Source organism: Eulemur rufifrons, chromosome 3, assembly GCF_041146395.1.
Source record: "Eulemur rufifrons isolate Redbay chromosome 3, OSU_ERuf_1, whole genome shotgun sequence".
Classification (NCBI taxonomy): Eukaryota; Metazoa; Chordata; class Mammalia; order Primates; family Lemuridae; genus Eulemur; species Eulemur rufifrons.
The window spans coordinates 32729645-32756482 of NC_090985.1; the positions used below are offsets into that span (position 1 = coordinate 32729645).

Consider the following 26838-nt stretch of genomic DNA (forward strand, 5'->3'; position numbering starts at 1 on the left):
CCAGGGGTTTATATTCAGAATAAGACTCCTGAAGTCATTCCTGTGCATACTAAGGCTTGAGAAGCAGGACTGTAAGGGTTCCTTGTCTGTCTAAGGGTTCCAGGAGGTACCTGGAGGCTTAATCAACTGAGATCCTTCTCTTGCTTGGGCCAGCTTAAAGAATGGTTGACCTGGGGAGTTACCAAATACAGTCATATTCCAGAATGAATTATTCATTCCATAAGCTTTTACTGAGAATCGCCGTGTCTCCAGGGTTCCGTCCTTGGCTCTCTCTTCATTTTCTATGATATCCCCAGGTGAGCTCATCCACACCTGGCTTCTACCACCACCTGTTGGCTGTGAATCCAGTCTGGTCCGGCAATCCTGAAAATGCCACCGCCTGTGGCCGTATGGCTTTCTAAAACACAGCCAGAAACCCTTTGCCACTTTTCCAAGCAAGAGGCATGGGGTATAGTGAAGTCATGCTACGTTATTTCTGGAGCTAAGTCGTTAGAGGCATGTGGCTTCTATCCGGTTCCCTGGGGAGCCTCCCTCTTGGAATCTAGCTCCCGTGTTGCAAGAAGCCCAGGCCACGTGGAGAGGCCACACAGATGTGCTCCCGTGGGCAGTGCCTGCTGGGTCCAGCCTTCAGGTCAGTTCATCCCTCATCCTAGACACACGAGTGAAGCCTCCTCTAGATGACTCCAGCCCTCAGGCATCTGAGTTACCTTCAGCTTCGTCTTCCCAGATAGGGTGGGGCAGAGACAAGTCCTCTCTGCTGAGTACCGTCCACGTTTCTGACCCACAGATCTATGATCATCATGGAGTATCAGTTTTATGCCTCTCAATTTTGGGGGGGCTTGTTACGCAGGGTGGGCAACTAGCATAATCTGCAAGTGAATGTTCCACAAAAACTGAAATGTGACAAATAAGGACAATACTCATCTCCTCTCTTCCTTTCTGGGATTTCTAAAATTGCCACCATCTACCCAGTGTCAGTTAGGGTTGTACTTGTGTGACAAGTAACAAAAGCCCTACATATGGTATCTTAGAGGAATAGGGCTGAGTATTGTTGCATGTTTTCTTTCACGAAATAAGAAATCCTGAGATAAGATGCTGCTGGCATTGATTCCAGTGCTCTGGGATGATGGGATGCCTTCAGGGGCCAGAGATCTTTTTATCTCTTAACCCCATCTTTCTCATGCTGGGCTTGCCATCCAAGACGCCTGCTGCCTCTCCAGATACCACGTGTGTTCAAAAAAAAAAAAAAATAGTGAGGCAGGGAGTGGTGGGTCATGCCAATCACAGCACTTTGGGATTTAAAGTTTTAAAAATTAGTGTGGGCCTGTATTCCCAGCCACTTGGGAGCCCAGGAGTTCAAGGCCGCAGTGAGCTATGATCAGGCCACTGCCCTCTAGTCTGAGTAACAGACTAAGACTCTGTCTCTGGGGGGAAAAAATAGTGGCTCTCATGCAGGAAAGTAGATGGGTGCTAGGGACAGTGTAACTAGAAATGCCTCTCCAGCTCTGTTGGAAAACAGAATTATGAACTTTTCCCTTCTCCCTACTGCCCCTAGCAAATCATGGCTGTGTTCTATTTGCTCCACCTCTTTTGAAACTCATCTACCTCTTTCCAGGCTTCTGCCACTTCCTTAGGTCAGACCCCTGGCACGGATGATTGAAATCACAGTCTCATTGCTTCTAGTCTGGACAGCCCCCTCCCCACCTACAAGGCCGCTGAGGGGTCTGCCCAACACGCAAATCTGTCAATGCCCATCATGTAAAGCCCCCCAAGAGCTTCTCATGGCTCTCAAAACAATGGCCACACTCCACCTGGCCTCCAGGGTTCTGCCGGACTAGAGGATGCACCGCACACATCCTGCTCGCACACCTAGGTCACGGTGAGAGCCTGGGAGTAGTGACCTTGGAAGCTGACCCTCTAAGTGATCTCATCACACCTACTTGTTATCAGATCACAGCACTGCCCAAATGTGGTGACATAACCAGAAATTTGTCCCTTGCCAAACTGTGGACTTCCTGAGGATGGCAGCTGCGTTGTGTCCACCTCCACTTCTCCAGCACTTAGCACAGTAGCTGGCACATAGTAGGTGCTCAACAAATTTTTGTTGAATGAATGGATGAAGGAAAAGGAAGGAAGGAAAGAAGGATTGCACCTCTTCTTCAGGATCATTCCATCTAATAGGAAATACAACTTAATAAGCATGTAACCACAAAGGTACAAAGTAATGACAGATTTTAAGAGAGACACAGGAGGATTTTGTAAGTGGAAGGGCTGAAGGATGCATAGGGGTCAATAGTGAAGGCTTCACTCAGCAGCAGTTCTTCCAGCCCCCTTGAGGAGAGCCGTACACATCAGACAAAAGGGACTTGGCCGGTGGAGACCCTTCCAGGGAACTAACAGTCCATATGCAAAGCCTGGTGGTGGGTATTCTAGAAGGAATGGTGAGTGTTCTATTGACTGCTGTATGCGGAACATAGATGTAATAGGTATGGCAGGGCACTTTATTTTAATATTGGTTTGTGTGTTAGTCCCCTATATATTCCCACTTCCCCCATTTCAAGCCTGAAGTCAGGCCCTGGATGTTTCCTGGCTTCAAGGACTGCTGCCTAAGGGAAAATTAGAAGTTGCCGATGGTCTGGCTTCTTGGAAATCAAACTTAAACCCATCTACATAGGAAAAGGGGCCAGGAGCCTGATCCTGAGAACATTAGACAGAAAATGACAAAAAGGAACTCCAGGGCTGGATGTGAGCTGGAGCTGTGGAGCGTGGAAGCCGCCATGTAAGGGCCGCCCGGTGAAGAGGGCTGGGCAGGGGGAGATGGGGTGTCCCTGGTCCCTGGGTTGAATAATGTCCTGGAAAAAATGATGATCACTGGGAACCTCAGCATGTGACTTTATTTAAAGATGGAGTCTTTGCACATGTAATTGGTTAAATTAGTTAAGATGAGGTCAGATTGGATTAGAGTGGTCCCTGAATCCAGTGACTGGTGCTGTTACAAGAAGAGGGTGCACACACACACGCGCACACACACACACACACAGAGCCATGGGAAGAGGGAGGCAGGGACAGGAGTGCTGGGTCTGCAAGCCAAGGAATGCCAAGCATTGCCAGGAGCCACCGTAAGCTAGGAGGGAGGGGACAGTTTCTCTCTGAATCTCCCCCAGGAACCAACTCCATCAACACCTTGGTTCCAGACTTCTGGCCTTCTGAACTGTGAAATAAATTTCTGCTGTTTGTGGCCACCCACTTTGTAGTGATTTGTCATGGCTGCCCTAGGAAACTCATATATCCAGGACATCTGGACGCTATGACAAGGATGCTTATGAGCCACAGTCCTTATGGATCCTGCAGCCCAAGACAGTGAAAGGCACCGTGGAAGCAGTGAGGACTGCCAAGAGGAGGGGCTTCCTCACACCAGGCCTTGCGTTAGCCCTCTGCACTATTGATCACTTTGGGGGCTTTGCCAGCCCAGCAAGATGGAGACCTATGTTGATTTCAAGAACATAACAACATGTAATTTAGTCAGAGCTTCTGGTCTGAGTCACATCTGTTAATAAAGAGCTTGTGAAGAGGAGTATTGGAAGAAAATAAGTGAGATGCCACACACTGGGACTATATCAAGAAGGTCCTTAAATGCCAGACTCAGAAATTTGGACTTACTTTCCTAAACAACAAGGAGCCATTAAAGTCTTAAGAGTTTTTAGCTTAGGAATGACTTGCAGCAAGGAGGGGGCTTCGGGAATCCAGCCATAGTTATCAAGTGTTTGGCTGCAAGTAACAGAACTATGACCTAAAGTGGTGTAAACAAAAGAATTTTATTGACTCATGAAACAGAATGTCCAGATATGCTTCAGGTATGGTGTGATCAAGACTCTGGATCTATTAATACTTATCTTTAATTTGGTTTTCTTTACAGACACAAGATGCCTCCCAAAGAAACTGCATTAAAAATACTTTCTTGTTTATGTCCAGTTAGAAATGGGCTTTCCAGGGCTTACTCTTAAAAACATTTTTCCTGGAAGACTCAAGTATATTTCTATCTTTATCTTGATGGTCCAAATAGGGATTAAACCTATTCATTCCTGAGCCAATTTCTGGCAAAGAGATTAGAGTGGTCATGATTGACTGAGACTACTCAGCTGGCTTAGCATGGATATGGGGTCTAATACAGGCATGTGCAGATCAATGACAGAGATATATTCTGAGAAAGGTATCATCAGGCAATTTCATTATGCAAACATCATAATCATAGAGTTAACTGTGAAACAACCCCAGGTAGGTCCTACAGGAAGTATCCCAGAAGAAGGCATTGTTATTATAGGAGATGACAGCTCCATGTATATTATTGTCCCTCAAGACCTTCCAGTGGGACAAGCTGTGGAGGTGGAAGACAGTGACATTGATAATCCTGACCCTGTGTGGGCCTAGGCTAACGTGTATGTCTGTGTCTTAGTTTTTAATGAAAAAGTTTGAAAGTTAAAAAAAATACAAAGATTTAAGAAGAGAAAAAAAGCTGATAGAATAAGGATATAAAGAAAGAAAATATTTTTGTACAGCTGTACAGTGTATTTATAGTTTAAGCTAAGTGTTATTACAAAAGAGTAAAAAAATAAAAAAGTAAAAGTAGATAAAGTAAAGTTAAAGTAAGCTAAGGTTGATCTATTATTGAAGAAAGAAAAAAATTTTTTTTATAAATTTAGTGTAGCCTAAGGGTACAGTATTTACAAAGTCTGCAGTAATGTCCTAGGTCTTCACATTCACTCTCCACTCACTCACTGACTCACTGACAGAGCAACTTCCAGTTCTGTAAGCTCCATTCATGGTAAGTGCTGTATTTTTATACCATATTTTTCTATGTACCTTTTCTATGTTTAGATACATAAATACCACTCGGTTCCAACTGCCTACCGTGTTCAGTAGAGTAACATGCTGCACAAGTTTGTAGCCTAGGAGCAATAGGCTAGATCACATGGCCCAGGTGTGCAGTAGGCTGTACCACCTAGGTTTGTGTAAGCACACTCTGTGATGTTTGCACAAAGACCAAATCGCATAATGACACATTTCTCTGAATGTAGCCCCTTCGTTAAGTGATGCACGATTGTATGTCCATGTTGGTTGGCTTGGATGGTTTCTTTTTTTCATCAGAAATTTGCTTGTAAGCAGATAATACACTATGAACCTTTCTGTCTATTAATGAAAACCTTTTGGTGTTGAGGTCCATGTGAGAAGCTTATAAAAGTCTGCAAAATCTGCTAAGCTCTTCACTGTGAATTTTCTGGGGGGCTCTTCGTTTCCTTCTCCTGCAGTTTCTTTTTCTCTTGCCTCTTCTTCAGGTCCGCATTCCTATTCCAGTTCCAACTCTGCATTAGTCAGTCCCTTGGAAGCACTTCTGGGAGCTCCTTCATGTCCTCCTCACCCCCGCCCAGGCTAACGTTGTTTGTCATCTCAGCCACAGCCGTGGTGATTTTTGCAACTTCCTCATCCTTAGCACATCCTTTGAAGTCATGGATGAACCTCCTGAGTGTCTTCCTCCAGATGCCTTTCATACACTCCTCAGTGACGTCACAGCAAGTCCAAGCAAGGTTCCTGATGCAGTCATAAAAGTTATCATTCTTCCAGAATTGCATCAGTGTCTTCTCAGTGTCTTCCTTTGTTGCAGCAATAGCCTTGTCCTCCTCAGGTCATAGACCTTAAAAGCTGCTATAACTGCTTGATCTATCAGTTGGACCAAAGAGGTGGTGTTTGAAAGGAGGATGTGCAGAAATGATGTCAAGAGTAAGCAAACTCTTGAAAGGTGTGTTACTCTCCAAACAGTGCTTCTCCATTGGGCCGGCAGAGCAATTCAGGAGGGCATTTTGGAAGAGGAGCGGGGTCATCCCTGACTTCTTACTGCTCCTGCAGTGCCCTGGCAGTTTACTCACAGGCTTGCGGGTGCTGGGGTTCTCACCAGCCTGCAGCATTGCCCCCAAACAAGACTGTTATCCTGTCCTTAAAAGCCTTGAAACCTGGCACGGAACTGGCCTCCTTATGGATGAAAGTCCTTTCAAGCATGAGTTCCCAGAATAGGGAGGTTTTATTTGTATTGAAAATTCACTCTGACAAGTAATTTTTCTCTGTAACCAAAGATTCTTCAGTGGCCTTCACATCAGCACTCACAGACGCATCACTGACTTTCACATGATATGATGAATTGTTTAAGCTGCCCAGAACTAGCAGTAAATTCAACGTCATAGTTGGACCTGGCCTTTTCTTGCCACATTTCAAACTTTTTGCTTTGGCTGTGATCACCATGGTGCCAAGAGGTATATATGTCCCTGTCTGGTCTTTAATCCAGGCCATTAGAAGTTCCTCCATCTCCAACACAGGTCCTTCTCAAATTTCTGTACATCTCTTGCCTTCAATGAAGCAGATCCTTTCAGCTTTGTCCTTGTTCGAGCTCTTAGCTATGGTGGAGCGGGACCTGGCTGCCCGGTGTGCAATAACCACCACTGGTTTTCCACCTTTGCAGTCCTCAGTAATTTTTAATTTAGTCTGCAGCTCAATCATTTGAAGTGGCCTCTCGCTGGCAATGTGGGCTGTGGATTTTGCATGCTTAGGGGCCATGATGAACAGAACAACATCAGATTAAATCAAGCACAAGAGAAAATGATGCAATCAAGACATGGGTAAACATGAGATGTATGAGGCTGCTGCCGCTGTTACACGGGATACTATTTTACAGTAAACTAACTCCTGGCCTCAAGCAATCCTCCCTCCTGGGCCTTCCAAAGTGCTGGGATTACAGGTGTGAGCCACCACACCTGGCCAAGCCCCGTTATAATCTTATGGGACCAGGGCATACATGTCATCCATCTTTAACTGAACGATCATTATGTGGCACATGACTATATATGTAATAGTGTAGATTGTATGGGTTCTGCTAAATAGTTCTGCTAACTCCAACACCGACTAAGATCCTCACGGTTGAGGGGGACTTAAGGGCCACGTCTCCTATATTCCTTCAAATGCAAAATCTCCCAGAAGGCTCTCCCTCTACACAGTCGCCTGTGGAGGAGTCTCATGTTGCCTGGGAAGTCTATTCAGAGTTGGCTTGGTGACCCATGACCCTGTGGATGAGGCCAGTCAATCAGATTCCTCTCCTGGAAAAATTAAAACACCAAGTGGATCAACAGTAGGAAGTAAAACTAAGAGTGGTTTCCATAGTTGTCAGAATATAAAGAGGCTGGAGCCACAAACATGAAGAAAACTTTAGGGCAGGCTCCAGGATTTAACAGAGGAAGCCTGTGGGCAGGGACAGAATAGAGGAGGGGAGAGAGAGTGTGTGTTTGTAAGTGTGGCGGGGAGGAGAAAGAGAGACATAGAGATGAGCTGTTTCTCGCATTTCCAGTTTCCGTTTTTTGGCTCTGGTCTGCACATCCCTAAATTAAACAGCTTTTTTCTAAGGCAATCTGAACAAGTTCTTCACAATCCCAAGAGCTCTAAGTAAAACACTGTTCAGAACACAAAACGCCACATGCCTAGCACCTCTGAACTTGTCTCTGACAAGCAAGGCAGCCCTTTCATTTTCTGCACAATCACCAAAATGGGATCAGAACCCATTAGGATCTTTCCACTTTGCTGTGCCAAGAAAGGGGGTAGAAGAGGATGAAATCAATTTCCTTAACCATCATTACTAAGAGCTTTGCTGGTGCTCTGAAAACGTGGGAGGTGGCGGTGAGCACTAAATCAATGTCAGCCCTCCAGGGGGACCCACCGTGCAGACACTCCCAGTAATGACTGCTACACATTGTTCTCTGGCAGGGCATGTTGGGAGACACACTTGGGGTGACAAAGAGGAATACATGCACACACCTCTGACACATAGTCCCAGACCTGGGCTCTGGGAACAATCCTTGAAGCAGTCCTGGGTGGCAAGAGTGCTGCTTGCATGAAATGTTGCAAATCCAGAAAAAAAAAGGGAGGGAGAGGGGTAGTCCATGACACCTGGGAAGAAACATATTGTGACAGAAAGTGGAACTTGGAGAAAAGGCCTGACCTGGGTTAACCCATAAGAAATTGGAAAAAGATATATCTGATATACAACCTTTTATATAGATAAAAGGATGATTTTTGCATGTTTCACCAGTACCACTTAATAAGGAATTTCCATGTCACTATGGAGTCATCCAAGGTAACTGCCAAGAACCTAGAGCGGAAACTGAATTGCTTTTGGACCAAAGTGCAACAGCTGGATGACCTGGGGCTACTTAGCTTGCCTAATCTGATCCTCTTTCCACAGAATCCACTAGGATAGAGTGGCATAGTGTCATATTAGCATAGTATGTTCTATTTTTAAAAGTACTTTCCCATACATTATTTTATTTGATCCATGCAATAAACAACACTTCGTTTATCAATTCATTCAGGAACTCTTTATTGAGCATCTAATATGTAACCAGCAGCAAGACAGGTGCTGCAGTCAGCAGAACGCAATGCATTCCTTACCCACAGCAAGCTTAGAGGCAAATCAAGAGGCAGTCACCGCATACATAATCATGTATATCAACGGGGCACCGCAGTCAGTTGTCCCTAGGAGAACAGTGGGATCATGACTCTTGTATTTCAGACGATGAGGTGGGCTTGGATGATGCTCCGAGCCACACCTCCAGGTGCTATAGAAGCCCGAGTGGTCCAGATTAGGAGGTTTCCCTTACTGGAAGATGTTGCCACTGCAAAGGACAGTGGCGGATGCTGTTAGAACTCTCTGCTCCCCTCCTCCCACACATATAAGCATCTGGGTAAGACCAGGTGCAGTGAACACAATGACCCAGAGTTTCAGAAAGAGCAAAGCCCACCAGATGCTTCCAGGCAGGCCCTACAGTAACAAAAACCAACAGGGTCAGGCAAGAGGTCTCAGAGCAGGTCATGAAACATCCAAAACTTTTCTCTCTACCTCCTGGAGGGCAGGAAACTTAGCCAGGCTGCAGGCCCCCCCAAAAGGCAGATCAATGTGCTTTTTATTTGTTTTATTTTGGCTTTTTTTCCCTCCTGACATGTATTTTGCAAGTTTCCATTCCTCTTTTCATTTCCTTTCTAGTAGTTAATTTTCTGATTCTCTCTTCTCACTCTTTTAAAAATCTGCTTCTCTTCTACTTCTCTGAATATCTCTCCTTTTCTCCCCCAAGTCCCTGAAATCTTCCCCCAAGCCCCCCTCCCCCAACCTCTAGGGTAGGCCACCTTTCTCCAGGAGGCAGGGACCTGGCACTGAGAAGCTCACCATCTGCACGGCTAACTTTGCACACTGACTGTATGCTAAGTACAGTTCTAAAGGTTCTACGGGTATGAATTCACTTAATCATCACAATAACCTTGGCAGAGACAGACACTTACTAGGCCCTTTCTCACAGATGAGGAAACTGAGGCACAGAGCTACCGAAGGGATTCAGTAACCAGCCCAAGATCACGCACCCGTTGAGTGTGAACCAGAAACCTGATCCTGCCGGCCCTGCTCTGAATCCCTCCACTACAACGTCCCCGGGAGAATGCACGGCCAGGGTGCGCTCCAGCTCTTCCACTGCAAGAGCCTGAGCTCTCCGACTGCAGCAATGGGAGCTGGAAGGGCGCACTGACCCCGTAGGCCAAGCTGTGCCTCTTTCCTCTTAACATAGAAAAGTTGCGAAAGAGGCAGTTCCAGTAAGGCGGTAAAAGCAACCAGATTTACACGACTTGTGTACAGCATTCAGCATCCAAGACCTGCACTCTGTCGCGCAGCAAAGTCAAGTCTCCACCGCCTCCTCTTTCCCTCTACAAGAGGGAGGGCTAAATAACTGCAAACCCCGAGTCCCAGCCCCAGGCCGCCTTGGGGCCGACACCGGCTCGGGACCACACTGCAGCCTCTGCATCTGGGAGGAAAACACAGCGGCGGGCACGCGAGGCAGGGCAAGGGCTGGGCCGGGGCCGGGACCGGGGCCGGCCGCGGAGCCCAGCTCTGCAGCTCCGAACCGCGGAACCGGCCTCATGAGTCCCCGAGCTCTGCCACGCTCCTCCCTTCCCCCTCCCTAAATCCCACCTCGAGTCCCGCGCCCTCAGAGCAAGTCGCGGGCTCTGCCCAGTCGCCAGCAGGGGTATCAGCCCCGTCTCGTCACCGCGCCCCCGACTCGGGCTTTTTCGGGCACCGCCAAGTCCTCTCGGTGCGTGCCCGTCTTCTCCTTCCTGTGGCTGAACCCAGAGGCCCTCGGGCCGCCCGGCGCTCTTCCTTAACCTCGCCAGCTTGCAGGCGGAGGTCCAGGCGCGGGGAGGCACGGAGCTGTCCCCGCAGAGCCGCTCTCTGGGCGGCGATCCGATCCCCGCGCCGCCACTGCCGCCGCCGGCGTCACCCTGGCCCGGCCCCAGCCGAGCCCGCTGCGGTCCACGTGGCTCGGTGGAGCTACAAGGGGCTGGCAGGAAGCCCCAAGCTAGGGGAAAGCCGAGCGCCGGCGGGGGGAGGAGGCGGGGAGCGTGGGCCCCGGGGGCGGGCACTGGGCGGAGGAAGGGGAGGGCCGCGCTGTAGAGGCGTCTGCCGGCTCCGGCGCGCCCAGGCTCCGGGCCCCCGCCTGCCAGGGAAGGAGGCCCCTCCCCGGTCGCCCCGCCTCCCGCTCCCGTTACACCCGGGGGAAGGTGTTCCCGAGACCGCTCCCATCCTCACCCCGCCTCCCGCTTCCCCGGCTCCAACCTCCGCCGGCGGAGCCCACTATGCCAGACAGTTTCGACACTTTGCAAAGACAAAGAGCCCTAGACCGGAGGGAGGAGGAAGAGGAGGAAGAAGAGGCAAGAGAGAAGGAAGAGGCGATGTGAGCTAGGAAGGGGGCGAGGGTGAGGAACACCCCTTCTGGATTCTCCTCCGACCCCCCTCACGCTCAAATCGCGGAAACTCTAGCGTGTCTCCAGCCGCGGTGAGTGCGAGCGCGGAGCCGAACCCTGCTCGGGGTGCGCGGGGGGCTGCGTCCTCCGGAGTTGGGGCCGTGCAGTTTCGTGTGTGCTCTCCGAGTGCAGGGGCGACTGTCCGGACCCGAGAACAGAGGGATGGGGAGGGAACTAGGAGGGTGTGACAGTGGAGGTGAGACCGAGGACCGCAGGCGCCAGAGGGAAGACACACGTAGGGAGACCCCTTCCCTAGCCCGGCGACCATCGGTTCTGTGGGAGCGGAAGAAGGTCGGGGAGGAGGTTCGGGCTGGGGGTCTTCAGCCGTTAACAGGGGAAGCTGCCTGGAGCTCAGCGGGGAGCCTACGCCGCGTCTGGGCAGCGGTTACCGGAGCGGCCCCAGTGACATTGCACACAGCACCGGGCTGGGGTCTCCCCGGTAGTGGGAGGAGACCCCACTGGGCGGCGCGGCTTAGGCGCTCCAGCGGAGTCGGAGTCACTGGCTGGAACACTGCGGAGGCAGCCCAGGATCCCGACCAGCGGTCGTGGGACGGTATCCGGATCTGGTCTCCCAATCCGCTGCGAGCAGGCGCAGACCCGGGTGGTGGCTATCGGCCCCGGGGACGCCTCCTGCCCGCGCTGCTCCGGATCCGCGGTGAAGTTGGCGCCTGGGTTGGGGCGGCTGGACGCGGCGTGGTGCAGAGTGGGGGGTTCGGGTGGGCAAAGGGGAGCACGTCGGGGAGTGGTGTCAGTGGCAACTCGAAACTCCCGAGTCCGCCCCAGTCCCGTTAGGCGCCGCAGCTGCGGAGAAATAATCTGACAAAAGTTAGCAACTTGTCTGCGTCTGTCGCGTGTGTGACCTGCACGAGACAGGGCAGCCCCTTCTGGGAGCGCGCGGAGGCGGGCAGCTGTTACACTGGGGCAAGGTGCCCTGGTGGGGGTACAGCTAGTTTGGAATCGGGACGGTGGCGCAACTTTCAGCTCCTTTCTCTGAGCATGACCTTGCGGGAGGAAGCGCTGCTGAACTTGAGATGGGGGTTGAGGCTGCGCCTGAGCTTGGCACAGAGACGCCCAAACGCTCCTTCGCCTTGCCTTGCAGCAGAGTCCCCGTCCGGACCGTTTGGGTTCTGTCCATCTGCGGGAGCCTTGAGTCTCTTCTCCCTCGGGCCCTGCCTGGAGCGGGGCTTTATGGTGCGCTAGGCTAGGGAACCTGTGCGCACCTACTAGCGCGCAAGAGGTGGGGGCTGGGTAGGTCACTGCTTCTCCTGGACCTGGGGAGCCCCGCCGAGGGAGACAGCCGTGACCCTGGGGTCAGGGACTAACTCGCCGGCCGCATGTGGCGTTCGCCTGAATTTCACATGTTTGCTTTTTGGGAACACTGGCCTCACCCCGACTTGACTTATTCCTGTTGCTGGTCCCCAGGCCCGACGAATTTGTGACTGTATGGTTCCCCAGGGAGACGGCGAGCGCCCACCCCCGCTCTGCGGCCGGGTGTGTGTGGCGAGAGGGAGAGATGGGCGGAGGGGGAAACGGGATGAGCGGGGAACGAGGCAGTCCAGTCATCGCCACTGCTCCTGGCACGTAGTAGGTGCCAGTGCCATGTTCTTTGCCCAGGCGTCTAAGATGGAAGGTGTTGGCAGGGGCCAGGACGCCCCCTTTTCCCCTACCCCTTTCTACTGCTGAACTCAAATTTATCTACTCGGTCAAGCCCTTTCGGCTTCTAGACGTGCCTTGAGCACCTACTACGCGTCGCTCTCCTTCTGTCGTATTCCTAGAAGCTGCGGGCGCAGCCCCCCCTGGTTTTCTTTCGCGGGTGCTGCCCGAGAGCGCCCCGAGGCTCGAAAAGGCAAGGCGCACTGCCCCCTGCTGGCTTCTGTGGAAACTGCTGCGTGGCTGCGAGGCGGGGAAGGGGCGCCTGGTGCCTGTGTCACCCTGTGCGCCTCCTGGCACCTCCCATTCCTGCCCCAATCACCGTGGCCCAGGCCGTTTTCTGAAATCCCGTTGGTGGCTGAAAGGACTGACCAGAGTTCACCATTTCATGCCCCTGCTTCCAGCCAGATCTGGGTGCGAAGTGGGGTCTCTTCCAGTCACCCAATATGCGTCTCAGTCCCTCTGACTTTGGCCATGAGACTTAACCTCTCGGTTTCTCAGTTTCCATGTCTGCTAAATGGGGCCATTGCTACTATCTCCAAAATACGTTCTGCAGAATAGAAAATTGTGTGACTATAATACATATGTGAATATGTGTGTTGCATACATACATATGTTCACATATATATGTGGATGTATGTCTGTACCCATATACCTTGACTTCAGGTCTGAGGGGAAGGAGTTCCATCACAGTTTTTGCTGAGTAAATAAATGAAAGAATGAATAGAGAGCTCCTTCTCCTGACTTTCGGAAATCCCACAAGCCCTGGAATTTGTTGTCCCTGCATTTTGCTGGGTCTGCATTTGCTGTACAGGTGGTGCGATTGAGCAGGGTCTTCCCGACCTCCCTGGCTGGCAGGCCGTAGAACCTCACCAGGGTGAGAGAGAAAAACAGGAAGCGTTGGGGGAAGTGATAGCAGAGGGTTTCTTTAGAGGATGTGGATTCTGCACTTCTAGCGCTGCAGCAGCAGGCAGAAGCTAACTTCTAAGCAGCATTCTTGCGAACTGCAGAAAGGCCTGTGTTCTGGTGTGGAGGCTCAGGTTGGCCACTGCCCTGGCTGGGCTCCCCAGTATTCCTCCTGATGTCTGGGGACCTCCACAGAATTGCCTGTCACTGATACCGGGAGCCCTGGGCCCCCCTGCTCTGGGGGAATGGAGTCATCTGTGGGCTTGGATCCGGGGCCTGGATCTCTCCTCCTCCTCCTCCTCACCAAGCAGCCCCCCAAGCCAGGACACCACCCTAACAGCAAGCGGTTGGCAGTCCCCCAGGATGGGGCCTCTTGAATATGTGACTCTTTGAACATCCTGGTTAGTTAACCTTGCTTAGCTTGAGTCAGTTCCTGTCTAAAGGGTTGCTGACTCAAAGGATTTGTATTTGGACAGGGCTTTGCCGCATGGGATCTAAACCTTAACCCTCACCCCAGGTCCCCTCCCACACCACAAAAAGCAACCAGGAAAGCAAAAAATAACAGCCCCCAGTCATCTTGTAAAGGCTTCCCAGTGAGTCTTGTATGCATGTGTGTGCAGTTCACAGGCTGGTGGAAGAGCTGGCTTGGTCACAAAGAATTCTAGAATAAGGCTTCCGTGCAGCTTTGTTCAGTGGTGTAGTCCATGTGCAGACTTCACCACGTCCCCACGCAGACGGAGGGTCTGAGAGCTCTTTTATGCTGTACTTTGCTCACAGGAGCCCAGACCAGGGCCAGAGAGAGGCTGCATTGGAGTCCCAGTGGCAATGCTAAATGAATTTGCAGCTTGGCACCCTGCTATTCCAGGCTCTGGGTCTCAGTTTCACTCTGCAAAATGAGAGGCTTTGGAGTTCTGACAGTCACCTTGGGTCCATTAAAGCTTTTCTTTGTGAAGACAGCCCCCACCTCATCTATGTTTGCTACCGTCAGCACCACCCTCAAAACCCGCCTGGCATTACAGACAGCCCTGACCAAGGGAGGCGGTACTGTCCACTAACCCGTGCCAAGGGCATCTTCCCCCTCTCTCACAGAGCAGGTCAGGGCCATTTGGAGCCCCCACTCACTTGGCAAAGTCATTTTCCAGCAGTTGTAGATTTTGAAAGAATGCCCAGAAGATTCAGATTCTGAGGTCTTAAACCTGACAGAGCCGAGGTGACATCTCAGGGGACTCCCAAATGATGCATATTGCAGAGAGGGACAGTGGTGACCTTGCCAGGGCCTGTTCTGTTCCCATCTACAAGCTGAAAATGACCTTAGAAATAACTTTGTTCAACCCTTTCACTTCAATACAAAAATACCGAGGCTCAGAGGGGAAGTTACCGGACTGTAAAGACCAGGTTATTTGGTTTTGTTGTTGGTGGTGGTGGTTGGATTGTTTTGATTTTCAGACGAGCCTGAAATGACGTTCCAGGGCACCCTGCAAGGTGCTGAGATACAGAGAGGGAAGAACGAATGGTCCTTATCTCCTGCTGTCCCAGAGATTGCGTGTCCTGGGGAGGGGCTCGGGACATACAGTGCCGGGCATATAGAAATATGCATGTGCTGAAAGAGGATGGGCAAGTTTCCTTCCACCTTGAGGGACCCACAGAAGGATTCACTGATAAAGCCTTAGGTTTCTGGGGTGTTCTAGAGATGAGTTAGGCTGCAGGAGAGCAAAGTTATCTTCTTGAATGCATCCGATATCAAAGTGTCTTGCACACCCTTGGTGGGCAAGAAAAGTAAAGTAAAATAAAATAACAGATTGGCCACAAGCCTTTTCTGCATGGTTCTGAAGAGGTGAGGGGACAGGGCATTTTAGAGGCTTAGTGCTTTGGCCACTTTCCTTCCGGAGGTCCTGATCTCTGGTTTGTTTGCCTGGGACGATTGTCGCCTCCCAGCCAGCGTGCAGGTCCTTACACTAGGTGAGCCTCCAAGCATTACAGTGGTTGGGTATAGAACAGTGTCTGCTTTGCATTTGCTTTAAGAAATAAAACCCAATGCTTTCTTTTTAGTGCTTGTCCTGATACTTTATCTCAGATTTAAATAGCTGATTTGAGAGGGTGGAGTTAAATGGCATGGCAGCAGGTGGGAGAAAGTGCCCAGGTTTCCAGGGAGACGCTACTGCAGGCCAGGTAGCTGTGTGAGCTCTGGGGTGCATGTGGGTGATCACCCCTGGGAGGCAGGGGCCCTGGAAGGGTTAAAGGAGAGGAGGATGCTTGGGAGAGTTGTGCACATAGGAGTCCCTGAGCTCCAGATTCCAGCTGCGTAAGTCTGTTTATAAGAGAAAGTGACTGATTGCTTGGAGCACTCCAAGAACAGAGCCTGTGCCGAATGAAGAAATTGACTGAGGTTGGAAAGTTTTGGAAAGCTCATGGAAACATGAGGAGGCTGATTTTAATATAAAATGGTTTGTCAATGACCCCCTTGGAAGAAGCAAGGCTTCCCGGCTGCATTGGAATAGCATGCTTCTCTCATTCCTGTGGGCTCTGTAAAACTTGCTTTTCCCTAGGGCAGGACACAGAATTACTAGCTAGCCAGGGCCATGGCCGAAGAAGCTGCCCACACTGCTGTTTCCAGGAGCAGGGACGTGGAGTGCCCAGCACTGTAAGGCCAGGCAACCTTGCCGGAGCCTTTTCTGTGTGGCCTCACTGGTCAGCAGGGTGGGACTTGCATCAAAGTTCAGGACTCCTGGAGTGGACTCGGTCTGCTGTGGTTACGGCCTGCGACAACTGTTCGAGAGGGCCTGGTGTCAGGATGTTTCCTAGGGTCAGGGGGTTGGGCAGGGAAAACTCCGGCCTGGGACTCAGAGCTCCTGGGTCCTGGCCCTGGTCTCGTCCTGTCTGCTCCTGGCCGTGGACCTTGGGTGCATCACTTAACCTCTTTGACCCTCCACATCCTCAACTAGGGACTGGCAGAATAAATTCCCACTCTTCCTCTATCACAGGAGACCTGGGAGGAGCCCACAGGATGAGGCATGTGAACATGCCTTGCTGATAATAATTTTAGGAGCATTATTTGAATACTGAACAGGCTAAAAGGCCATCGTGGAGCACAACTCAACCCCACACCACCCTGTCTGAATCTCAACCTTCTCAGGAATAAAAACTAACATTTTTTATTGAGCATTTAGTGTGTGTCCAGCAGTGACACATATTTTAAACATCTTACCATTCTGGGTTCCAGCAGAAAATGACGAATGGAGAGTTTAATGAAAGGGTGTGTTTCCAGAGATGGGAGCAGCGTTTAGGGAGATCAGTGAGGAATGCCACGGTACCCTGTTACTGCCATTAGGAGGGGAGGTGCCGAGAGGGATGGGCTGGGTGGGGGAGGCAGGCATCTCCGTAGGTGTTGACAGAAGCCTCTGGAAGAGAGACCACAACTCAGCCTGGCAGGGGAGGAACCAGGAGGATGAACCCGCCATCTTGCCCTGGTCTGGCCTTCTCTGCGCAATCCAGCACCACCAAGAACTGAACCTGCCCAGCAGCCAGGGGCAGGAGCACCCCAGGACAGGGCAGGTGGAGGAGGCCACATACACCTGTGGGTCTCATTTGATTCTGCAATAGCTATGCGTGGGGATGAGGAGGGGGTGGGCAGGGTACAAGATTTCCAGGAGAGAAGCCCCAGAAACTGGAGGGTAACTCCCTAGGTAACCCCCTGGCTAAGGCCACACAGCTGGTAGAAGCCTAAATTTTAGCCCTTAGTTCTCTTTTGCCCCTAGAAAAATAAATGCATGTAAGATATTATTAATACCCTTAAATTGTTATCAGTAGCATCTTAATGAGAAGCATAATAGCGTAAGTATTAAGGTTTGCCTGGGTTTCAGTGGAGGTTTATTACTTACTACCCAGTGATCGAATTACTTACCTTGTCTTTGTCTCAGTTTCCTCTTTTGTCATGAGGATATTCTTTGTACAGTTGATGTGAAAAATAAGTTTATTCATTAAGGAATTTAGCAGAGGTCCTGGCATATGAGAGTCTCTTAACAAACGTTAGTTTTTATTCCTGAGAAGGTTGAGATGCAGACAGGGTGGTGTGGGGTTGGGTTGTGCTCCAGGATGGCCTTTTAGCCTATGCAGTATTCAAATAATATTATTTGAACATTTGTGTGTTAAAAGTTTCTTTCTTCCAATTATTCTGGGGATTTGGGGATCATTACTTCTGACTCTGTGTGTGTATTTATTTTTCCCCTCTCCTCTAAAATACATGAAAGTGTCAAAGCACAAAATTACAACAAATTTAAAGATCTCCATAGGTTTTCTGGTGATTCTCGAATCAGGCAACGCTTTATTCCCTGAGCAGAGGTGGTTGGCTTTACAGAGATGGGCTGAGGAAATCAGAAGCAAAGAACCAAAAGTGTGTTAGTTATTTTCAGACAGAACAATAGACAAATAGCTGATTAGTTAACATCGGCTTACTTCAGACTAACTTTTTTGTGTGAGGATTAAAGCAGAGGGAACTTTATCATCCTGCCCACTGAAGATTTAATCTGGCCTATTGGGGAAATTGGCTGTTATCTCTCTCCTGATTTCTCAGAAGTCAGATAACAACTTGGTTTGGGTTTGTTAACTCAGAACATTAGCATGGGTGACTCCATCTTGCTTTTTAATCTCATCTTTTGGGCCTAGTGCAGAAACTTACTTCCAAAGCAGTGGCCTTCTATAATTTTTATTTATCAGAGGTTATCTAACCAGCTAGATTCTGAAGCCCTTCAGGAAATATAAAATATGAATTAAAAATTACTTATAATAATTCAGAAAAGTTGAGAAGAAAAGAACATTAGTTCTAAGTTATTTGGCAGAATTAAAAAGGGGGTTGCAAGTGACTTTTGAAAAGTCCACATTCGGGTGTACAAAGAAAGTACTTTCTCTGAATTTCATTAGCTACATTTAAAAAAAAATTAAACCCAAATAGATAGCCCTGTAATAGATTTTGCTGCATTAAAAAAAAAAAAAAAATCCATTTGAATCCACAGTGAACTAAGAGACAGGAATGGCCAAAAATTCCCTTCTTGCATATTTACTTAGCAGAGAGTTCTTGAGAAAAACCCAACCGAAAAAACCCAACCAAAGCAAACCCAGCTACTTCTCTAACTGAGAGGGTAGAATGACTTCAAAATATTGTTTCATGCTCAAAAAGCCTAAAACAACTCCACATGAAAGACAAAAATCCGTCTAATTGGACATTTACCTTTTTAGAAATAAAAGACTCAGTGGAAAAAGAGAAAAGGAAAAAAAAAAACCCAACTTTTTCTTAGATTCCTAGAAGACTGAACTGGAGCCCCAAATAAATGCTCTGAATTTCTTTGGCCAAGTACTGAAGGGACTCATTCCTCCCCTTTCTCTCCCTTTAGTCTACGGGAGCCCTAATAAGGCCAGACAGCTCCCAGGGGTCCAGGGTAAATCAACTGACAGTGTTCACAGACATCAGCTTTCACGTCATCTGTGTGCTAAACTGGGATGCGGGTCTTCCTTATTTATCTGAAAAAGGCTTGGATTCACAGGGGGAAGTGACTTACCAAGGTCACAAGGGCTCTGCACCCAGACCTTCTGTGTGCCTGAAATTACCATCACACTGCATGGGTCACTTTTGGGCAAGGAATAAGCACGCACTTTGAACAGCCTAACAGTTCCATCACCTGTCGTCCTCGGTTTACACCTTCAGAGCCCCTCCACCCTTCCCACTCTGAGCTGTACAGATGAAGAACAGAGCCCAGTGAGGTGACCTGCTCGACACTAGGTCAGATGGCTGGAAAACGGCAGATCCAGGCCTCTAAGCCTGGCAGAGCCACCTCGCTCAGCCCCAGCCCCCGTCACCTTGCTGTCTCCACCTCACCTCCATGCTCCCCCTCTCCATCTGGTTGAGCCTGAGAACAGCGGCAGAAAACCATAAATCTTGATTTCACCATCCTAATCAGATCCTAGAGTCGGCTTTTGGAGTCAAAACTTCATCATCACAATAACAACATAACATAACATGACATTAATCCCCATTTACAGTTCATGTAAAGCAGTTACGGATGAACTGGAACCAGAAACAGATTTGGCCAAGGGCCAGTTTAAGCTTTAGGAAGCCAGAGCGCTCCGTCAGTGCCCGTGAGACTTGGGTGCTGGGGGGGGAGGGGCATGCAGGTAGTGGAGGGCTCTGTGGTGAGACCCAAGTGTAGGGGCATCACGGTGGAACCTCCAGAAAGGAGCTGTCCATGAATAACCCAGAGTTATTTTGCACGTAAATCTTTTTCTCACAGAGGTGGTAGTCAACAGCAAGACACAGCAGCCAGAGAGAAGGACAAAAGCCCGCAGACAGTCTGGGAACAGGGAATCTTGCTTGCACATTTTTAGGGGGTAAACTGGTTAACTGGCAGCAGGAGAGGCTGCTCTGGGCAAACCTTGAATAAGGTTTCGAAGAAGATAATTTCAGTTGATGAGTTTTCCAGAAGGCTTTACGAGTTGAACCGTGCAGTGTGCACGAGAGGTTGTCCAGGTTCCATCCGTGCAGGGCCCCCTGTGGCACCCCCGCCGTGGCCAGGCCAGGCTGCACGCTTTCCCTCATCCCTAGTCTTTACAACAGCAATGCAAAGTGTGCGTTTTTACTTTTTTTCTAATCCCATTTTATAGATGTGGAAACTGAGACTCAGGGAGGTTAAGTCACTTAACCAAGGTCATATAGCTAGAAAGTGGCAGAACTGGAATTCCTAAGTACCCCATTTCTGTCCAGAATCTCAGACCTCAGGCACCATGCCGTGTAATTCCCAGGGTCATCCTTTGTTTCTGCCTTGGTGGAGACTCTGCGAGGGAGGGACAGCTTCTCTAAGAGGTTTAGACAGGACGCTTGGCACACTGGGCGACTGTGCCCTCCCACGTCCTCCAGTGGCCGTGGAAGACGTGTAACATCCTTTTGGCAGGAAGTCCTGGTTTTTCTCTACTTGCTGCTTCCCAAGTCTTCGTACCGGCAGCTTCATGCTTCCAAAGGCTGGGGCTCCAAGTTTTCTCCCTAATTCACCATTTCTGGCTGGCTCTGTAGCTTTCTTTATTCTGTTAAAGTCTGGCTTGAATTTTCTTTAAAGTGGCTAAATGTGTCAGAATTTATTACACAACAATAGATAACACACATGAAATGCAAATATTTTTCCTAAGTTATAAATTGTCATGCTGATGGGTGTGTAGTGGTATCTCAGTGTGTTTTTCTCACTGATGCATACTAATCGCACATATTTATGGGGTACACGGTGAGTTTCAATACACACAATGCATAGTGATCAAATGAGGGTAACTGTCATATCTATCACCTGAAAGATTCATTTGTTTGTGTTGGGAACATTCAAAATCACTTCTGCTAGCTATTTGAAAATATATTATAAATTATCGTTAACTATAGTCACCCTACAGTGTTACAGAATGCTAGAACTCATTCCTCCTACCTAGCTGTAATTTTTGTATCCTTTAAACGGTCCCTCCCCATGCCATCTCCGCAGGGATCCACGAGTTGCTGATTGCAAGACCTCATCCTTTGGCTTGTAAATATAAATTGAATTCAGAGGTGAGCCACTTTGAGCTTGCAGGGGGCTGGAGACAGGCCTGAGTAGGAAGGCTGAGTATAAAGTTTGTCATCGGGCACGTAAACTTAGCCAGCTCCCAATCTAGACGGGTGCTTTTTGGGGGCAACCTGCTTCAAGTAAAACAAATGGTAAAACTCGCTGTTGCAACATAGGAAAATTCCCTTTTAGTAACATCTTCACAGTGGAGAGAAAGGTTTGTTGTTCTTATTACTTGAAAACACTGTTAATCCTACCACCTGGTGGAGAGTTTGATGAATAAAGACAGTTGCTTAGGAAACATATTAGCTGCCACAAACAAGAATGTCTTTGTGGGGTGTATTATTGCTTGTTCTTAAAGCATAATCTGAAATTTTAAAATTCAGTCTTTTGGCAAAAAAGGAAATTAAAATGAAGGGGAGACATTAGGCAGACAGTAAGGTTGTTCTTCCTTCCACCACCTGATAGAAATTTCAAATGAAAAACACACCTTTCAACATGCGTTGAAGAATTGGTTCCAACCTAAGGCCTGCTGTTATTTTTCTGTCTCTACCTGTGACATAGACAAACTGAGCTAAGCAAACATGATCCTTGAACTACAGCAGGTCCTCAATTAACGTTGCTGATAGATTCTTGGAAACCACAATTTTAAACAAAATGATGTATAAAGGACCCAATTTCACCCTAAGCTAATTGACAGAAACGAGAGTTAAGTTCCTTTGGCATACTTCTGGTCATAAACCAAACTTATAAATAAAGGCCCCAAACACCTCTAATATTAAATATCGAAATCTATGAGCTATTCATATATTTAAGAAAGATTAATAACAAGTAAGGTAATTATTTACCCAGTTATTCCAGTTCAGGGTCAAGGGTGGCCAGAGCCTACCCTGGCAGCTCAGGGCACATGGTGAGAACCAGCCCTGGATAGGACACCCTTCCATCCCAGGGCACACTCACACCCAGCCACTCACCCTCACTCAGAAGGGGGCCGTGTAGACACACCAGGTCACCAAACGTGCGTGTCTTTGGGCTGTGGGAGGAAATTGGAGCACCCAGAGAAAACCCACGAAGACATGGGGAGAACGTGCCGACTTCACACGGTGACCCTGGCCGGGAGTTGATTTTCTTTTCTCATCAACATTATAATGAAATGATGTTGAATGAAATGATGTTATTCAAGGACCTGCTGTGTAGGATTTTATAAACTGAACTGGTGTCTATACCAAGCCAACATCCAAACAAGGAAAAAAAAATGTAATGGCCTTGGAGACAGCTTTGAATATTGAAATACCTGCCCCTGGGATGGAGTAAACGAGGTTATCTCTTTTTCTGTGAGCCTTGGTGTCGCATACTGTGACTGTTACTTGGGGCAGGGGGCGAGGTACAGTATGTCTAGTTACACAGGTTGCCCATGTAGATGGTGTGGAACAAAGAATTGTAAACTCTTAGCATTTGCAAAGAGCCTTAGCAGTGCCCTTGTTCAGCCTTCTCCTGCTCCAAGACTTCAATTATTCATCTCTGAGTCATTCATTGATTCATTGATTCCCTCAGTAAAAGCGCTGGCTCTGCCACTTCCCAACTCTGTGACCTTGAGCAAGTTGCTCAACCTCTCTGTACCTTCATTTCCTCATCCATAAATGTGGATAATAATAGCACCTACTTCCCAGGAGGTACAAAGTGAGCCTTCAGTGGTTTCGTACTGGGAAAGCATTTGGGACAATGCTTGCTAAATATACGCCGTGGGTAACGTGTCATCATCATCACCTTCAACAGTCTCCCTCTGGCTCAGCTCCCTGGAGTGGTGTTTTCCTCACTGAGACTATACCCTGTGGTCATCCTGCACCTGCTGGGTCACTCCCAGTGATAGGGAGCTCTCTGCCCCACACAGTAGCCCTTTGACCTCTGGGCCACTCTGTGGATGAGGATGGAAACCTCATACAGAGTTTCCAACCAGAGAGGGCTTCCTGGAGGAGGTGGCAGGGAGGGGCTCTCTGGAGCTATATGAATTTAAGGCTAAGAAATCTGTCTGGGCTTACGAAGCTACGATGTGGTCTCTGGATATTAGAGGCAGATGAGACATACCTAAGATGTCAGCCATAAAAGGATCCTCAAGACCGTGGCACCTTATATTATAGCTAAGAAGACAGCTCGGACCAGGCCTGTCTGGTGCGACTCCTCAGCCCATCGGCGGTGCGGTGTAACGCTGCCAAGGCCTGCTGTCACCACTGGGCTCTCTTGTCATCTTGGGCAGCGCAGGGTGCCCCAGACGGCAGCCTCCTGTGTCGTCCTGCACACCAGAGCAGGCAGCAGGGGCAGCCACAGACCGCGGGTGCCGTCCCTACCAGGACCCCGCTGCGCCAGGGCCCGTCCCGCTGTTGTTTACGACACAGAGTCTCCCAGTCTCCTCTGGACCTCCCGCTGAGCAAGTCTGCGTTGGCTTGTGTGAATTCTGGCATCCGTCTGCCGCCTTTTCCTTCCTGAGTTTCTGCCAGGAAATACCATGTACTGGTCATTGTAGACTCTTTAACCTTCTAAACCTGGCTGTGAGCTCATTATCATTATCAATGTTTTTACAGCTCCACGTTGGGGTGGTTGAGTTGGGGGGCCTGTTACACACCCCTTTCCACCATATCACAATGTTTCCCTCTAACACACACAGGCCGATAAAAGGTTCAGGGACCCAGTGTGTCTGGTCTCCCTGCCTGCACAGCAGGACCCCTGCCAGCCTCCCTCCCACCACCCTCCACTTGGTTCCCCAGCATCAGTTACGAGGCCAAAGAATAAAGTCCCCCCTTCACCGAGCCATATTTCAAAGGGCTATAAATAGGACAGTTAGTACTGGTGCTCTGGGTCACATTCACCAGGGACAGACTTTGTATGATGTCAGCCCTGTCCTTGGGCCCAGAGTTTCCATGGTCAGTAGACTTTTTCTTTTCTCCCTCTCTTTCTTCCTTCCTCCCTCCCTTCCTCCCTGCCTTCCTTCCTTCTTCCCTCCCTCCCTTTCTTCCTTCTTTCCCTCACCCACAAAATCTTGTTTAAAGGTACATAGTTATGCCTCCTTAGTTAGCTGAGCTTGCCTAGAAAACAAATACATCTGTATTTCACATTCCTCCCAGACCCGAGAAAGGGGCAGGGTTCTGGGCAGACACAGCAGTGCCCATCTCACCCCTCTGGACGCAGTCTCAGGTGCCAAGCGGGCACCTCCTGTCCAGGAGGCCAAGGCCCCGGGGAGAAGACAGGCTCCGCCCCCTTGACGAGCTGTGGGATGCAGGGCAAGTGACTCCCACGTCCCAGCCTGGTTTCACCACTTGTGCCGTGGGGATAGCACCACCCATCTTTCTGGGTGAGAGCTGACATACATAAAACAGGGGCTGGTTGGCAAAAGCCCCAGAGATAGAGACAGTCTTCAGGCTGGAACTGGGGACACGGCGGGCCCTTCTGACAGCGGCAGTGAGGGTGGAGGGGAGCCCCATGGAGGAGCCCATCAGCGGAGCCAGGCACCCTCCCACTCGTGTGATTGGAGGGAAAGGGTAGAAGGAAGGAAAAGGTCGTGGCCCCACCGTGGCGGGGCCTGAATGGCCTGTATTCTTTCAGTGATGAGGTGCAATCAAGGTTTCTTTTTCTTCGTGCTGGATGGGATTTCATCAGATCCGTGACATTTTAGGAAAACCACTGTGGCCCAAGTTCACAATGGATGGAAGGGGAGGACTGATTGACGATCCAGGTGGGAGTCACCGTGAGCCACGTTTGGAGTGTTTGCCCCCGTGTGGGATTGGTGACTTCATCTCTGGGGTGTGAGAACAGAGTGCACTAGGGCGCGGAGAAACTAGACATGGAAAGTGACTGGGACAGTTGCAACCTGATGGCCGGGGGGAACTGGGGAGCCATTGGTGACCACAGGGAGCACAGCAACAGAGGTGCACACCAGGGAGCTGTGCTGCCCCTCCCATTACAGTCCTTCTGGATTGAGATGGGGGGAGAGGACCTTCTAAAGCTTAGCCAGGCCGAGGTGGGGGACGAGAAGCCACAGCAGAGGCACAGGGCTCAGTTCAATTGTGGCAAGGCCCAAGCCACCCCTGCAGCAGGTGGCCTGCTCCCTGCACAGGCAGCACGCGCCAGCCAGAAAGTTCCCTCCCCTGGCATTGCCTCCCCAGCCCCCAGAGCCAAGTAGAGAAACACAAGTAAAGGGGCTTGGGCCAGCGCTTGGGAGGATAGCATGTGTTCCGTTAAAGTTTCTCAGATCTGAACTGGGCCAGTGCTGCCAGGTGGCGGGACGAGGAGGAGGAGGTAATGGAAGAGGAGAAGGTTCCCTGCTCATTCAACTGAGAAGGTCCCGGGCACTAGGTGTGGTCCCAACTTTCTCCTTGGCATCGTTGGCCCCTTCAGAAGGGCCCCCTCCCGGATCCATCTGTAGTTCCTGCTCTCCAGCCTTCAGTCCCTCTGCCGGCCTCCACCTCTACCTCTCACCGTCAAGTGCGGAATTTTGGAACACCATTGGGAGGGCAGTGGAGTGGAGCCAGCCTCACCCCTGCAGCGTAAACACGTCTCAGTCATGTCATACGCTGCAGGGGGACACAGGGTCAGGGCAACCTGAGATCATGTGCATCCAGGCGTCTCCGTGAGTAGCCTGGTAACTTGGGGCAGGCAATCGCAGACTCTGAAAAATGGGTCTAGAATTTAACTCACGCTTAAATTTTGGAACAGCGCCTGGCACTTAGTAGGAGCCAACAGTGAGCTGTCCTGCTCCTTGAGGGCAGAGATCCTCCGCCGAGAGTTGAGTGCATCTTGCGATTCATGGGGCTCTGCTCGGGTGGAGTCTGGGGGAGCAGTAAGGCCCCAGATGCCCCCCTGCCCTCTTCTCCCTGTGTCCCTTGCTCCTCATTGCCTTGCTCACTGGATCCTTCTGGCCAGACAGTCTCAGTCTTGATCTCATTCTCCATGAGCATCATGTTCCGGACGGGAATTCAGGTTACGAAGCCAACCTCTTGTACATTTACAATGTTCCACTAGATACAGAGTGGCACAATTCCCTGCTTGTGAGCCTGCGGCCCCCTCCCCATACAGTGGGCTTTTTGAGGGCAGAGCCTGAGAGTGTATTGTTGTCCCCACCAGGGCAGAGCACAGAGCTTGGCACAGCCCAGGCCAAGGCTCTGTAAATGCTGCTGTGAAGTAAACTGTGTTAGTCCCGGACTCTGAGTCGAGCTAGGAATTAGTTTATAATTCAGGCTTCAATCTTTACTAGTCGTACGACCTTAGGCAAGTCACTTAATGTCCTCAAGCCCCCATTTACTCATCTTCAAAATGATGAAAGTAATAGTACACACATCCAGGAACCATTGTGAGAATTAACTGAGCTTTTGAGTATGAAGGGCTTAGTTTAGCAAAGTGCTAGTAAGCACTTAAAAATGTTACCTGCTCTTACTACTGTTAGTTTTGCTTTATTATTATCAAAGTGATTTCATGTTGTTTTTTATTCACTTGTTTTTCAACACCACCCTGAAAAGTGTAATTGAAGCAGATACAGTTTCCCTTTTACCAGTGAGTAAAGTGAGACTCAGAGAAAGGCTGTTTTTTCTAAACTCACACAGCTGGACTTGCCCAGCCTCCCCTGCGGGTGCACCTAGAAGCAGGCTGTACTATTTTGGAATATCACATGCCCATGGTCCTCGGGAGAGATTCCTGTAATTTAAAAACGCAGCAATAGTGTTCAGCCAGACCCAGTGTTAACAATTATTCAGATGATCATTTTTCGCTTGGAAGAGAAAAGCTATGATTTATTAAGCAAACTGGCTCTTGGCCTCCAGGAGTGATGTCAAGTTTTACTTCCATTTCG

General features: G+C 49.6%; 1 protein-coding gene across 2 annotated transcripts in view; it reads left to right on the plus strand.

The window, feature by feature from the left end:
- The first annotated feature begins 10666 nt into the window (after nucleotides 1-10666).
- The window catches only part of ST3GAL1 (ST3 beta-galactoside alpha-2,3-sialyltransferase 1), an 89716-nt gene continuing 73544 nt past the window's right edge, over nucleotides 10667-26838 (plus strand). For both annotated transcript variants that reach the window (XM_069465394.1, XM_069465393.1), the window contains exon 1: nucleotides 10667-10910. The gene's annotated coding sequence lies outside the window, so the exon portion shown is untranslated. The remainder of the gene's footprint in view (nucleotides 10911-26838) is intronic.